Source organism: Nicotiana sylvestris, chromosome 1 (assembly GCF_000393655.2).
Source record: "Nicotiana sylvestris chromosome 1, ASM39365v2, whole genome shotgun sequence".
NCBI classification, from domain to species: Eukaryota; Viridiplantae; Streptophyta; class Magnoliopsida; order Solanales; family Solanaceae; genus Nicotiana; species Nicotiana sylvestris.
In genome coordinates, this window is record NC_091057.1 from 114,490,622 (window position 1) to 114,506,209 (window position 15,588).

A 15,588-nucleotide genomic window follows, 5' to 3' on the forward strand; every position below is an offset into this window, starting at 1 on the left:
CGCCATCTTCTCCATGTTGCTGCGTCAATTGCTCGCACTGCTACGTCGACTGCTGCTGTTGTGTGGAGTCGCCGCTGCTGCTGCCTGTCGCCGCCGCTGCTTCTTCTTCCTCCGTCGTGCTGCTGCCAGGGCGTCTGCTTCATGCTGCTTCTCGACGAACTGCGTGCTGCTGCTCGTCGCAGCAGTTGCTATTGTTTCGTTGTTGCTTCGTCTTCTTCGTTTTGTCAAAAGTCGAGGGTTTTTCGTTGAGTCGAAGCCCGGACGGATTTGTTTACAATCGTTGTTCGCCGTTTCATTTCCGGTTAGTTGTTTTTTTTTGAATCTCATTTATCGTCCATATTTTTGTTTGGTATTTTCCGGATCCAAAATCGTTAAAGAATTCAATTCTTGTTTTGTTCGTTGTTCATCGTTGAAATCATTTTTCTAGTTTGTTCATGTTCATGTGCTTTGTTAAAATTAATTTTCAGATTTCAAAATAGAAGTTTAATTAATTGTTTTCATATTCATTTCATGTTTGTATTATTGTTTAAGTAAGTATTTGTTAGTTTGATGTTTGTTAGATTCAAATTGAAATTTAATCAACTATTTCTTCAATTTGTTTCATGTGTTTATGTATTGTTAGAAATTGTTAATATTGTTAAGTTCAAGTTTAAGTTCATAATTGTTTCTTCGTCGATCTTGTTATTTGTTTAAAGAATTTAGTTGTATTAAAGGAATATATTGTTTTAATCGTTTAATCCGTCATGTTTGTTGTCTTAAAATAGATTCATTCATGTTCATACTTTGTTTGGATGATCTTGAATCCGAATTTTGTATAGTTTGATTTCTTGTTTACCATTTATGATTATTGCTTGAATTGTTCTCATAATCTTGTTTAAAGTTTAATATAAGAATTGTTTGTTGTAATGTTGTTAGAGTTGATTTTAAGTTCAATATGATTGAATTTAGAAATCTTCATACTTTGTTTGTTGTTGTTGTTGAATCCGAAAATAGGATTGTTTGTTGCTAAAATATTGTTCAATCAAATTTTAGTTGTTCTTGGTTGTTCAATTTGTGTTCATGTGATTTGTTGTTGAAATGTTGTTAAAATCATGTTCATGTGATATTGTTGTTATGATGTTCATCCGTGTTCATATTGTTGTTTGAACATTGTTAGAAATTGATCATATTGTCTATATTTTGGTTAAGTTTGATTAATTGATGTGTTATAGCTGATGGGTAGTTTGGTAAATTTGTAATACGTTCAGGGGTAGTTTGGTAATTTCAGTAAGGTCGGAAGGGGTAGTTTAGGAATTGTACATTTTGTAATTGTTTATTTGAAGCATGGGGGACAAAATGAAATGGGGTGGGTTGTGATATGATTATTTAATATAAAGGGGGGACAAGATTTAATTTAAAGGGGAATCTTGCATTATTTTAAATAAAGCATGGGGGACAAAATGAAATGGGGTGGTGTGATATGTTATTTAATGTAATGGGAATGAGTGGGAAGATAATGGGTTTGGTAGAGAAAATGGGTTGATTTTAATTGATTAAAAGATTTATGGGATGAGTTATAAGAAGTCTTGAAATCAGAATAAACAGGGGGATAGAGAAAAATACACAGATACGAGAGAGAGAAACAAATCTGAAAATAAGAGAGAGAAAAGGGCTGAACATTTAAGAGATAGAAAATTCCGAAAAATATTTAAGCTTTCAAATAAAAAAAACTAAAAAAATATTCTGCTTTCTTTTGTTGTTTGAAATCAGAATTAATTGTTGTTTCATCAAAGCTGGAAGCTTTTGTTTTTTTGGATTACTACTCCACCGGTCCGTTACTGGGTTGTTACTGTTGCTGGGCTATTGTTGCTGTGTTGTACTGATTTTACTGCTGCTGCTGATTCTCATATTCATTTTCTTTTGCTTCCAATATCAGGTACACAACTGAAAAGCTGGTTATTGTAATCCGAAATATGAAGCGTGAATACATATGAAGAATGAAAATTTGAAGTTTTAATTTCGTTTTTTTTCTTTGTTCCTTTTGTTGATTGTATTTAAGCTATTTCATGAATTACTAAATAATAATTGGAATAAGAAAATAATATCATAAGTTAGTCTGTAATAAATCGGTTCGGCAAAATAGGTTAATTCACTAGTTATGAAGGCTTCAAGATTATAGGTTGATCATGAACAAGTAGCTAAATTTAGCTAAGACACGAATTTAAATTAAACATCGTAAATTAGGCATTAAGGCATGACTTGAGCTTAAGCAAGATTAGAAGAACGTTTAAGTCTAATAAACTTTCTAATAAGCTTTAGTAATTATGGTTAAATTTAGTTTCAAATGATTGTGAATAATTAATCTCAATAATATTTTTTAAAAAAATAACAATGCTAAGTTTTAATCTAGCTATATTTGTTTATTTTGAATATTAGTTGTTGAATTTTTATTTAATTTATAATTTTCGAAATTAAGAATAAAATCCCTTTTTCATCAATATTTGTATGAATCAAGCAATTAGCGTGTCATGTTTTCTTAAATAATAATAATAAAAAAAAATTAATTAGGATTTTTTTTATTCATTTTAGAGACTAATTTTAAATAGCAAAATGTAGTCGCTTTAAGATTTATCCATTTAGGAAAATAAATGAGATGAGCCTCGCTTAATAAAATGTATAGATTGCGGGGCCCTCAATAAATGTACATTTAATTGCTTAGAATTAAGGAGGAGTCGTTTTAGCAAATTTCACGGCCCTACCCCAAAGTAATAAATCGCTAATTGCTTTAGGCGCGATATAATAATAATACATTCTTAAACACGGGTATGCATTTATGCGACCCAAATCCAAATCCCAAAACATTGAATAAAAATACGTTCCGGATCGTGGATGCATTTTATGTGACCCAATCCAAAGACATGTTTTTAATAAACGATGTTCACATTCTTTAAAAAATATAATAATGAAAGCGGTAAAAAGATAAAACTTGCACATGAGTCCATATTTGTATAAAATCAGATAATCAAGCCAAATATAACAGTTGAGCGACCGTGCTAGAACCACGGAACTCGGGAATGCCTAACACCTTCTCCCGGGTTAACAGAATTCCTTATCCGGATTTCTGGTTCGCGGACTGTAATACAGAGTCATTTTTCCTCGGTTCGGGATTAAAATAGGTGACTTGGGACACCCTAAATCTCCCAAGTGGCGACTCTGAAATAAAGAAATAAATCCCGTTTCGACTGTCCTTTAATTGGAAAAAACTCCCTACGCCCTTCGCGGGGTCGGAAAAAGGAGGTGTGACAGCTCTGGCGACTCTGCTGGGGATAAATTTCCAGAACCACTCTGGCGAAAAGGAATCAAAAGGAGGTGTGACAACTCTGGCGACTCAAAGTTCAAATCAAAAGAAAAGGAATTTTTACAAGTCTTTCTTTCAAAAAAAAAAAAAATATATATATATATATATATATATATACTTCCTTTCTTCTTTTGAAGCAGTTCTTTCACAGTTCCAATTAAAAAAAATATTAGTTCATTTACTTATTCGCGAGGCTCGAACTACGCGGGTTTGATTCTCACCGGATGTGAGATACGTAGGCAACCCTCATCGGGTCCAACCTCACATTTTGCTAAAATAGCCAAAAATCAAAAATTTTAATCTTGTCATGAATAAGTCGGGTGGTATCCAACCTCCCCTTTTGCTAAAATAGCCAAAAAAAAAACATGTCAAAATTTTAATTTTGTCATAGAGAAGTCGGATGACGCTGTTTTATGAAGGCATAGCCGAATGTTCCCGAAAGGGACACCGGGAGGCTGACTTTGCATAAACAGCCACCTTCGGGTCATTTTTAAGATTTTGTCCAGTTTACCCACACAGCCTTAAAAATCTTCGTCCCTGAGGCGTTGAAAGGCCGTGTTTGCAATATTGACTTTTCTAATTCGTAAAATGATAAAAAGAGTCATAAATAAGTCGGGTGATGTTGTTTTGTCAAAAATAGCCGAATGTTCCCGAGAGGGACGTCGGAAGACTGACTTTGCATAAACAGCCACCTTTTTGGGTCATGTTTAGGATTTTGGTCTAGTTGACCCACACAGCCCTATAAATCTTCGTCCCCAAGGCGCTGAAGGGCCGTGTTTGCAACATCAGGTTTTTAGTATAATTTGAAAAGAAAAAAAAGTCAGCGGTCAGGTGAATACCGTTTGGATTTTCCAGTCAAAATAAGCCGAGCCAACTTCGGCCGCGTCTTGAACCGTTCTTGCCGAAATAACCTTAGAGTATCTGTCAGATGTCGAAAGGTTATTTTCGTAAAAGAATGGACAAGTGTGTAAAGTGTCATAAAATAATCCTCCCCGGCCTCAAATTCATGTGAAATTTGGAAGGGGCCACATTTGCAAAAATAACCGTTTGGTTGCATTTGTCAAACGGGGAAAGAAATTGGCCGTTTGTAAATCTTTTAATTAGAATATGTGGGTTGTTTGATTTTCCAGCTTGTAGGTCATCTTCAAACCTTTGAAACTCAGTTTGTTTTAACATGAAAATTGAAAAAAAAATGTTTAGCATTGTTTATCTTTTATTGGGTCCGAACTACGCTCGGTCTGATTCATGCGGGGTCATGATACGTAGGCAATCTCCATAAGATTCGACCACCACTAAAATAAAATAAAAAATATAATAAAAAATAAATAAAAGAGAGTGTGGAAGATTTTCAGGGGGCACAATTGTCTAACTGCTTAGGTACATTGTATCTCTGATACATGATTGTCTGTCCAATGCCCTAACACTAACGTGATGGCTTCCCTTTGATGTGTCCATGTATAGAAAGTGGTTGGTTGTGGTAACTCCTCCCTGCAAAGCAAAATCAAAGGACAATGGCTCAGAACCGCAGAACCGAGTGGATCGGTACTGATGACCGACAACAATTGGTCGAACAGAACAACAGGTTGGTAGAAGAAGTGAAAATGCTGAGACAGCATGTGGCAGACATGTATCAGGCATGGATAACGGGAAAAGCACCACCCCCTCCACCGCCAAGCCTCTTGAACTCGGTCATTTCCCAAGCACCCAACACCATAATGGAAGATTCTCCATACTCTCCATCCCAACCCATTTATGGCAGCTTTCCCAGCTATCCGAGTAGCTCCATCACTCTTCAATGTTTCTCCGCTCCCCAACACCACTTCTTTCCCCGTGACCTCAAAAGCCATACCTCACTTCCCAGGTACCCGACTCCACGAAATGCTTACCCACCCATACAAGCCTACCAAAAGCCATCTGGATCAGGTTTCCGGCCCTGTCAACATGCAAGAATGAAGAGGTTGCTGAAACGAGAAAAGGCTCTCACCCCTATCGGGGTATCTTATGCCAGTCTGTTTGAAAGGCTAAGGCATGCTGGCTCGATTGAACCACTCCCCGCATGTACTCCAAATCCACTTGCAAGGAGCTTTGATCCGGCAGCGCGATGCGCCTACCACTCCAATGTCATAGGGCACAACATTGAGAGCTGTCATAGTTGGAGAAGGGAAGTAGAGAAAATGATCCAAGAAGGGCGGGTTGTGATTAATAACAGTGACATGGTGCACTCGAGCCCCCTCGAACTTGCCGACGGATGTTGATGATATTGAAGCTGGTAATGGTCTTGGCAGTATCGATGCAAAGCTCAGTGGCTAAGATGCCAGTCTTGATAAAGTGGAAGGACGCTTTGTTCCTTGGTTAACAAGAAAGAAGCTTGTGGTGGCTTATTTTGTTGACATTTATGTTGTTCGGATTATTAGGGTTATAAGTCGGATATTGTCTTGTCCAGTTTGTTTTAGGATTTTGTTCTGGACTATTTTGTTTGTTTTGTTATTTAAACCATTTCACCAGTAGTCTAATACAAAATCCGGTCTTTCTTTATTTCCAGTCATCTCTTTGTTTAGTCCTTTTATCATTTTTGTTCAGTGCCGATTCTAGTGACATGACATGCGCACACAGTTTGGGCCTAACTTTAAAAGTTAATCGTAAAACCCTGGAAAGGCGATCAGACCATTTAAAGGAAATAAGAACGGTTTGGGATTATTTGAAGCCCGAGTCATGTGGAACTGGGGCAAGTTAAACACAAAGAAAACCGTTAAAATCAAGATTCTGCCAAATTGGCGTGAGGGTCATTCATGATAATGAGAGTGTCGCCCAACGATGTTTTAGAAATAACAAAGGGAAAAGCAAATGTTTAACATAATTGTCAAGCCCAGCACCGTCGGAAGAGACTATAAATCTATTGTTTGTTGTGTTGTTTGCATTTGGCATGTTTTGAAGACTGGAATGACGAAGGCATTTTGTTCTGCTACCTAAACACTTTATCCTTCGTTACCCCTTTTTGAGCCTTACTTATTTTTCTTTCATACCCCTCGTTCGGAATCAGTAAAAACGACTAGAAAACGCGAGCATGGCATGAAAACATGAAAAAAAAAAAAAAAAAACAACAAAACGAAAAAGAAAAGAAAAGAAAAGTGATAACAAAAAAAAAGTCAAATGAAAACAGAGGAATTGGGAACTACGTTTGACCTGATTCCTCAAAGAGGATACGTAGGCGCTTCACGGCTCGGTCATAGTTTTGAAAAAAATATAAATCAATCAAGTAAAATATCCCCAAGCAAGAAACTGGGGCAAAAGTTGCGTTTGTGGTAAATAAATCTAGTTCCGAAAGTTGTAACTAATAACCCAGAATTAATGCATTTTTGAGCCTTTAATACCCTTTTTTTTCTAGCCCTATCCAAAACCCACATTACGGTCCAAAGAAAGACCTTCTGACCAGTCTTCAAAAGATGCCAAGTCAGACAAATGAGAGTCTTACCGGCGAACATAACATTCTGTTCCACAGCAGAAAGGACTCTAATCTCCAGCAGAGAGAGTCATACCGGCAACACTCCAAATCCCCAGCTGGAAAGTGATACAAATGAGAGAGTCTTATCGGTGAAAACCTTCACAGGCACCATAAGGCGATGAAAGCTTGAGAGAAGAACAAAAAATGAGAGAGACTTGATAGTGAAAACCCTTCGGGCACTACAAGTCGAATAAGATTAAGAATCCAATGGGGAATCGCCAATTGAAGATCTTGAAAGATGATTGACGGTAGAGGATAGGCCACATACGCATGTCATGGCCATTAGAGTCGGTATCTGCGTTTGATAGGTTTTTATTTATAGTTTCTTTTGTAAAAGAGTCATCGTTTCCTTTGTCTTTTGTTTTGTATCTTTTATCTTTCTCCTTTCATAAAAAATTTCCCCAATAGAGTCTGTCCGGTCAGAACAAGTATGAAATGACTTCAAAATATGTCATCAGCTTCCCAATTATACAAAATGAGATCTGACTAGTGCATCCAAATGGTGTAGTCAGCGAGGAACAAGCGCGAGGCCAGTGTCAAGAAAATATCCCCAGCAAAAGGGAATTGACAAAAGGATTGACGAGTGTCAAAAGGGATATCCTTGCCAAAACCAAAGTTATAAACCTCAAGGCCAAAGCCCGTGGGCAAATCAAGGAGAGCAATGAGCATGATTTGGGAAATTCATACTAGGACTAAAAGGTCGGGGAAATGCCAGCTTCCGAGCTATGTCACAAAAGAAGACGGATATCCCCAGCAGGAAGGGATTATCCCCAGCACATAATATCATCCCCAACAAGCTGTGGAACGCAGAGCAAGGAAGGAGAAAGGGAAAAGCCATCCCAGTAGGGGTATCACAACCAACCACCATGTTTTAAACTAACAAATTTTGTTTGATTTGAAACAGGTAAAGGAAATGGCATTGATGCCAGAAATGCATGCCGCAAGGGATATTATCAAACTGGGGCAGAAAATTTTCCTTCCGCTTAGAAAATTTTCTGGAAGTCAGGTACCCATGCGGGAAAGAATAAAGATAACGCCAGTCTCAAGGGAAGTGGTCTTAGAACCAGTGTTGCCCCCAACATAATAAGTTCTATGGAGGAAGTTGTTCCCTAGCAAAGGGATGAAACTTGAGCTCAGTGAAGCACTAGTTCTGAAAGAATCAGAATCCCCCAACAGTGTTATCCTCGACAGCGTTATCCCCAGCTGATAACATTTTACCCCCCAACAGGTAAGTAAATAATTCCCCAACAGTGTTATTCCCAACAAGTATTCGAGGTAAGACATTTTCAAGTCTTAAGGATATTTTGGGTTCATCCGCCCTCGAATAGGATATTTTGGGTTCATCCGCCCTCGAATAGGATATTTTGGGTTCATCCGCCCTCGAATAGGATATTTTGGGTTCATCCGCCCTCGAATAGGATATTTTGGGTTCATCCGCCCTCAAATAGGATATTTTGGGTTCATCCGCCCCCGAATAGGATATTTTGGGTTCATCCGCCCTCGAATAGGATATTTTGGGTTCATCCGCCCTCGAATAGGATATTTTGGGTTCATCCGCCCTCGAATAGGATATTTTGGGTTCATCCGCCCTCGAATAAGATATTTTGGGTTCATCCGCCCTCGAATAGGATATTTTGGGTTCATCCGCCCTCGAATAGGATATTTTGGGTTCATCCGCCCTCGAATAGGATATTTTGGGTTCATCCGCCCTCGAATAGGATATTTTGGGTTCATCCGCCCTCGAATAGGATATTTTGGGTTCATCCGCCCTCGAATAGGATTTTATTTTCAAAGTTGTTGTTGAAGCCAGGCGCCCACCTGAATAACGAAAGGAATACTTTTCTTGTCTGTCCATTGCATATTTTAGGCGCCCACCTGTATAACAAGGGAATACATTCCACGCCTTTGCCAATAGGAGACGCACTTCCTAAGTCTAGTTCTGCCAATAGGAGACGCACTTCCTAAGTTAGTTTCACCCATAGGAGACGCATTTCCTCCTAAGTTTAGTTTTACCCATAGGAGACGCATTTCCTCCTAAGTTTAGTTTACCCATAGGAGACGCATTTCCTCCTAAATTTACTTTTACCCACAGGAGACGCATTTCCTCCTAAGTTTAGTTTTACCCACAGGAGACGCATTTCCTCCTAAGTTTAGTTTTACCCACAGGAGACGCATTTCCTCCTAAGTTTAGTTTTACCCATAGGAGACGCATTTCCTCCTATGTTTAGTTTACCCATAGGAGACGCATTTCCTCCTAAGTTTAGTTTACCCATAGGAGACGTATTTCCTCCTAAATTTAGTTTACCCATAGGGGACGCATTTCCTTCTAAGTTTAGTTTACCCATAGGAGACGCATTTCCTCCTAAGTTAGCATTGAAGTTGGGAGCCCGCCCATATAACAGAGGCATACATTTCTGTCCTTTTACTTTCTGTTCTAGGTCACCCACCAGTAAAATGCGGGAATACTTTCTGTTCTAGGTCGCCCACCAGTAAAATGCGGGAATACTTTATGTTCTAGGTCGCCCACCAGTAAAATGCGGGAATACTTTCAGTTCTAGGTCGCCCACCAGTAAAATGCGGGAATACTTTCTGTTCTAGGTCGCCCACCAGTAAAATGCGGGAATACATTTCAGTTCTAGGTCGCCCACCAGTAAAATGCGGGAATACTTTCTGTTCTAGGTCGCCCACCAGTAAAATGCGGGAATACATTTCAGTTCTAGGTCGCCCACCAGTAAAATGCGGGAATACTTTCTGTTCTAGGTCGCCCACCAGTAAAATGCGGGAATACATTTCAGTTCTAGGTCGCCCACCAGTAAAATGCGGGAATACTTTCTGTTCTAGGTCGCCCACCAGTAAAATGCGGGAATACATTTCAGTTCTAGGTCGCCCACCAGTAAAATGCGGGAATACTTTCTGTTCTAGGTCGCCCACCAGTAAAATGCGGGAATACATTTCAGTTCTAGGTCGCCCACCAGTAAAATGCGGGAATACTTTCTGTTCTAGGTCGCCCACCAGTAAAATGCGGGAATACATTTCAGTTCTAGGTCGCCCACCAGTAAAATGCGGGAATACTTTCTGTTCTAGGTCGCCCACCAGTAAAATGCGGGAATACATTTCAGTTCTAGGTCGCCCACCAGTAGAATGCGGGAATACTTTTAAGTTCTAGGTCGCCCACCAGTATAATGCGGGAATACATTTCAGTTCTAGGTCGCCCACCAGTAAAATGCGGGAATACTTTCTGTTCTAGGTCGCCCACCAGTAAAATGCGGGAATACATTTCAGTTCTAGGTCGCCCACCAGTAAAATGTGGGAATACATTTCAGTTCTAGGTCGCCCACCAGTAAAATGCGGGAATACATTCATGTTCTAGGTCGCCCACCAGTAAAATGCGGGAATACTTTCAGCTCTAGGTCGCCCACCAGTATAATGCGGGCATACATTTCATAATTTTGCATTGAAGCAACTTTTTAGTCTTGTATTACAGATTTTGGAATCAGTAACCCCACCAGAAGGCGGAAGGTTACAACAGGAATCCCCAGCAGTAAACAATAAAATCCCCAGCACCGGGAAGCAGAAGGTTGCAACAAGAGGTCCCATCATAAACTCAAGTGCATGTGTCAAAAAGAAGAAAAGCATCGGAAGAAAAGCACCGGAGGAAACACAAGCCGACAAGAAAGCAAGGCAACAAGAACAAATTTTAGTCTAGCCTAGCTTCTTGTTTTCTTTTAAGCACGGTGTAACAAGGAGATCGGTAAGCAGTGATAACAGCATGCAACAGCAGTAACATCGCAGTCCCACGGTAGTCCCAGCTACCAAAAACTTCCCGAACTACATTGACCTGATTCCTGTTTAGCCCAGGATATGTAGGAAACCTTTGAAGCAAAGGTTCGGTCAAATCTTTTTCAAAAAATGCTTCAACGGAGTACTCGGATGGGCAAAAATCGCTCGCTTTATCTTTGCACGAAAACCCTTCGTGTCTCCGGGCAAAGAGGGGCAGCTGTAAGCACGTGATTTTTGCCCTATATGAGAATTACTCCCAAAAAATCCAAAAATAAAATGATTTTTCTTTGGTGTGCAATTTTGTGATATTTTGAATAATTATTTGTATTTGTCTGTGCGTGTTTATTTGATAAATTAATAAAAAATACAAAAATATGTCGCATTTTGCATGTAGGATTTAATTCTATAGTTGTTAGTAATTAAATTTGTTTTACAAAAATTAAAAAATTACAAAAATAGGCATCGTTTGCATTTTTAGCATTTAATGTCCAAATATACAATTTTACGCTTAATTAATACTTAATTGTGCGTTAATTGTTATTGGGAGTTAATTTGCGCTTTTATAACTTAATTTAATTCTTAATAATAGTTTAAGTATTTTTATAATTTAGTTTTAGAGAAATAAAAGAATAAAAGAGAGCAAAAATATAAAGAAAGTCGGAATTAGGCCTCTTCTTCAATTTCAAGCCACATGCCCAAAAATTGGCCCAATCTTCCCTACGACCCAGTCCATTTCGAACTGGGCCGACCCAGTCCATAACCCAAAAGACCCAAACCCCTTTGTCTTACATTTTACAAAACAAAACAAAAAAAAAAAAAGACAAAAACCCTAAAAGACCTAAACCATCCGCCCCCTCCTATCTTCTTCTTCTTCTTCCTCAAGCCTCCTCAAGCACACATCAATGGCTGCCCCTCCATCCTCCTCACCTTCACTACACACACACAGTGCACGCAGTATCCATTCATGGCTGCTACGACCCCGTTGCCTCCGTCTCCTTCAAACCAAGCGATAACCCCTTCGCCGAACACCTTCGTTATTTCTTCTTCTTCGTCCAGCATCCATCGACTCCTCCACCTCGCTCCAGCTGCTACTGTCCGTCGACCACCAGCAGCCCCACGCGGACACCACCCAAACTCAGTCGACAACCCTGTCGCCATCTTCTCCATGTTGCTGCGTCAATTGCTCGCACTGCTACGTCGACTGCTGCTGCTGTATGGAGTCGCCTCTGCTGCTGCTGTCGCCGCCGCTGCTTCTTCTTCCTCCGTCGTGCTGCTGCCAGGGCGTCTGCTTCATGCTGCTTCTCGACGGACTGCGTGCTGCTGCTCGTCGCAGCAGTTGCTATTGTTTCGTTGTTGCTTCGTCTTCTTCGTTTTGTCAAAAGTCGAGGGTTTTTTGTTGAGTCGAAGCCCGGACGGATTTGTTTACAATCGTTGTTCGCCGTTTCATTTCCGGTTAGTTGTTTTTTTTTTGAATCTCATTTATCGTCCATATTTTTGTTTGGTATTTTCCGGATCCAAAATCGTTAAAGAATTCAATTCTTGTTTTGTTCGTTGTTCATCGTTGAAATCATTTTTCTAGTTTGTTCATGTTCATGTGCTTTGTTAAAATTAATTTTCAGATTTCAAAATAGAAGTTTAATTAATTGTTTTCATATTCATTTCATGTTTGTATTATTGTTTAAGTAAGTATTTGTTAGTTTGATGTTTGTTAGATTCAAATTGAAATTTAATCAACTATTTCTTCAATTTGTTTCATGTGTTTATGTATTGTTAGAAATTGTTAATATTGTTAAGTTCAAGTTTAAGTTCATAATTGTTTCTTCGTCGATCTTGTTATTTGTTTAAAGAATTTAGTTGTATTAAAGGAATATATTGTTTTAATCGTTTAATCCGTCATGTTTGTTGTCTTAAAATAGATTCATTCATGTTCATACTTTGTTTGGATGATCTTGAATCCGAATTTTGTATAGTTTGATTTCTTGTTTACCATTTATGATTATTGCTTGAATTGTTCTCATAATCTTGTTTAAAGTTTAATATAAGAATTGTTTGTTGTAATGTTGTTAGAGTTGATTTTAAGTTCAATATGATTGAATTTAGAAATCTTCATACTTTGTTTGTTGTTGTTGTTGAATCCGAAAATAGGATTGTTTGTTGCTAAAATATTGTTCAATCAAATTTTAGTTGTTCTTGGTTGTTCAATTTGTGTTCATGTGATTTGTTGTTGAAATGTTGTTAAAATCATGTTCATGTGATATTGTTGTTATGATGTTCATCCGTGTTCATATTGTTGTTTGAACATTGTTAGAAATTGATCATATTGTCTATATTTTGGTTAAGTTTGATTAATTGATGTGTTATAGCTGATGGGTAGTTTGGTAAATTTGTAATACGTTCAGGGGTAGTTTGGTAATTTCAGTAAGGTCGGAAGGGGTAGTTTAGGAATTGTACATTTTGTAATTGTTTATTTGAAGCATGGGGGACAAAATGAAATGGGGTGGGTTGTGATATGATTATTTAATATAAAGGGGGGACAAGATTTAATTTAAAGGGGAATCTTGCATTATTTTAAATGAAGCATGGGGGACAAAATGAAATGGGGTGGTGTGATATGTTTATTTAATATAATGGGGATGAGTGGGAAGATAATGGGTTTGGTAGAGAAAATGGGTTGATTTTAATTGATTAAAAGATTTATGGGATGGGTTATAAGAAGTCTTGAAATCAGAATAAACAGGGGGATAGAGAAAAATACACAGATACGAGAGAGAGAAACAAATCTGAAAATAAGAGAGAGAAAAGGGCTGAACATTTAAGAGATAGAAAATTCCGAAAAATATTTAAGCTTTCAAATATAAAAAAAACTAAAAAAATATTCTGCTTTCTTTTGTTGTTTGAAATCAGAATTAATTGTTGTTTCATCAAAGCTGGAAGCTTTTGTTTTTTTGGATTACTACTCCACCGGTCCGTTACTGGGTTGTTACTGTTGCTGGGCTATTGTTGCTGTGTTGTACTGATTTTACTGCTGCTGCTGATTCTCATATTCATTTTCTTTTGCTTCCAATATCAGGTACACAACTGAAAAGCTGGTTATTGTAATCCGAAATATGAAGCGTGAATACATATGAAGAATGAAAATTTGAAGTTTTAATTTCGTTTTTTTTTCTTTGTTCCTTTTGTTGATTGTATTTAAGCTATTTCATGAATTACTAAATAATAATTGGAATAAGAAAATAATATCATAAGTTAGTCTGTAATAAATCGGTTCGGCAAAATAGGTTAATTCACTAGTTATGAAGGCTTCAAGATTATAGGTTGATCATGAACAAGTAGCTAAATTTAGCTAAGACACGAATTTAAATTAAACATCGTAAATTAGGCATTAAGGCATGACTTGAGCTTAAGCAAGATTAGAAGAACGTTTAAGTCTAATAAACTTTCTAATAAGCTTTAGTAATTATGGTTAAATTTAGTTTCAAATGATTGTGAATAATTAATCTCAATAATATTTTTTAAAAAAATAACAATGCTAAGTTTTAATCTAGCTATATTTGTTTATTTTGAATATTAGTTGTTGAATTTTTATTTAATTTATAATTTTCGAAATTAAGAATAAAATCCCTTTTTCATCAATATTTGTATGAATCAAGCAATTAGCGTGTCATGTTTTCTTAAATAATAATAATAAAAAAGTAATTAATTAGGATTTTTTTTATTCATTTTAGAGACTAATTTTAAATAGCAAAATGTAGTCGCTTTAAGATTTATCCATTTAGGAAAATAAATGAGATGAGCCTCGCTTAATAAAATGTATAGATTGCGGGGCCCTCAATAAATGTACATTTAATTGCTTAGAATTAAGGAGGAGTCGTTTTAGCAAATTTCACGGCCCTACCCCAAAGTAATAAATCGCTAATTGCTTTAGGCGCGATATAATAATAATACATTCTTAAACACGGGTATGCATTTATGCGACCCAAATCCAAATCCCAAAACATTGAATAAAAATACGTTCCGGATCGTGGATGCATTTTATGTGACCCAATCCAAAGACATGTTTTTAATAAACGATGTTCACATTCTTTAAAAAATATAATAATGAAAGCGGTAAAAAGATAAAACTTGCACATGAGTCCATATTTGTATAAAATCAGATAATCAAGCCAAATATAACAGTTGAGCGACCGTGCTAGAACCACGGAACTCGGGAATGCCTAACACCTTCTCCCGGGTTAACAGAATTCCTTATCCGGATTTCTGGTTCGCGGACTGTAATACAGAGTCATTTTTCCTCGGTTCGGGATTAAAATAGGTGACTTGGGACACCCTAAATCTCCCAAGTGGCGACTCTGAAATAAAGAAATAAATCCCGTTTCGACTGTCCTTTAATTGGAAAAAACTCCCTACGCCCTTCGCGAGGTCGGAAAAAGGAGGTGTGACAATTACCAGTGCATCATTATGCAGGGTTAGCACGCCATCTACATCTGCATCATCAAATGTAATACTTTCCTCCTCCAGAACCTGTCGAACTCGCTTCCCGTGTGTGACTGTAATTTTTGAAACTTTCTTCGCTGTCGTGTATGTTACGCCATTAATCTTTTTTCCTCTGCTTATGACATTAACCGTCCTTTTTGGTGAAGGGGGTTTAGGGGCTCCTGCCTATTCTTCATATAGGCATGCTTACCCTTTTCACCAAATAATTCGGTTAGATACCCTTGCTTTAATAAATGTTCGACTTCGACTTGCAGTAATCTACAATCCACCGTTTTGTGACCGTGATCGTTGTGAATTCGCACCAAAAATCAAGATTTCGCCTATTTGGGTTTGATCTCATTTCCTTTGGCCACCGTACCTTTTCTCCCATGCTCCTTAAAACAGCCACCAACTCAGATGTACTAACATTAAAACTGTAACCGCCGATCTTTTCCTTCATGCTTCTGTCATCATCTTGCACCTCTTGCGTGTTTCG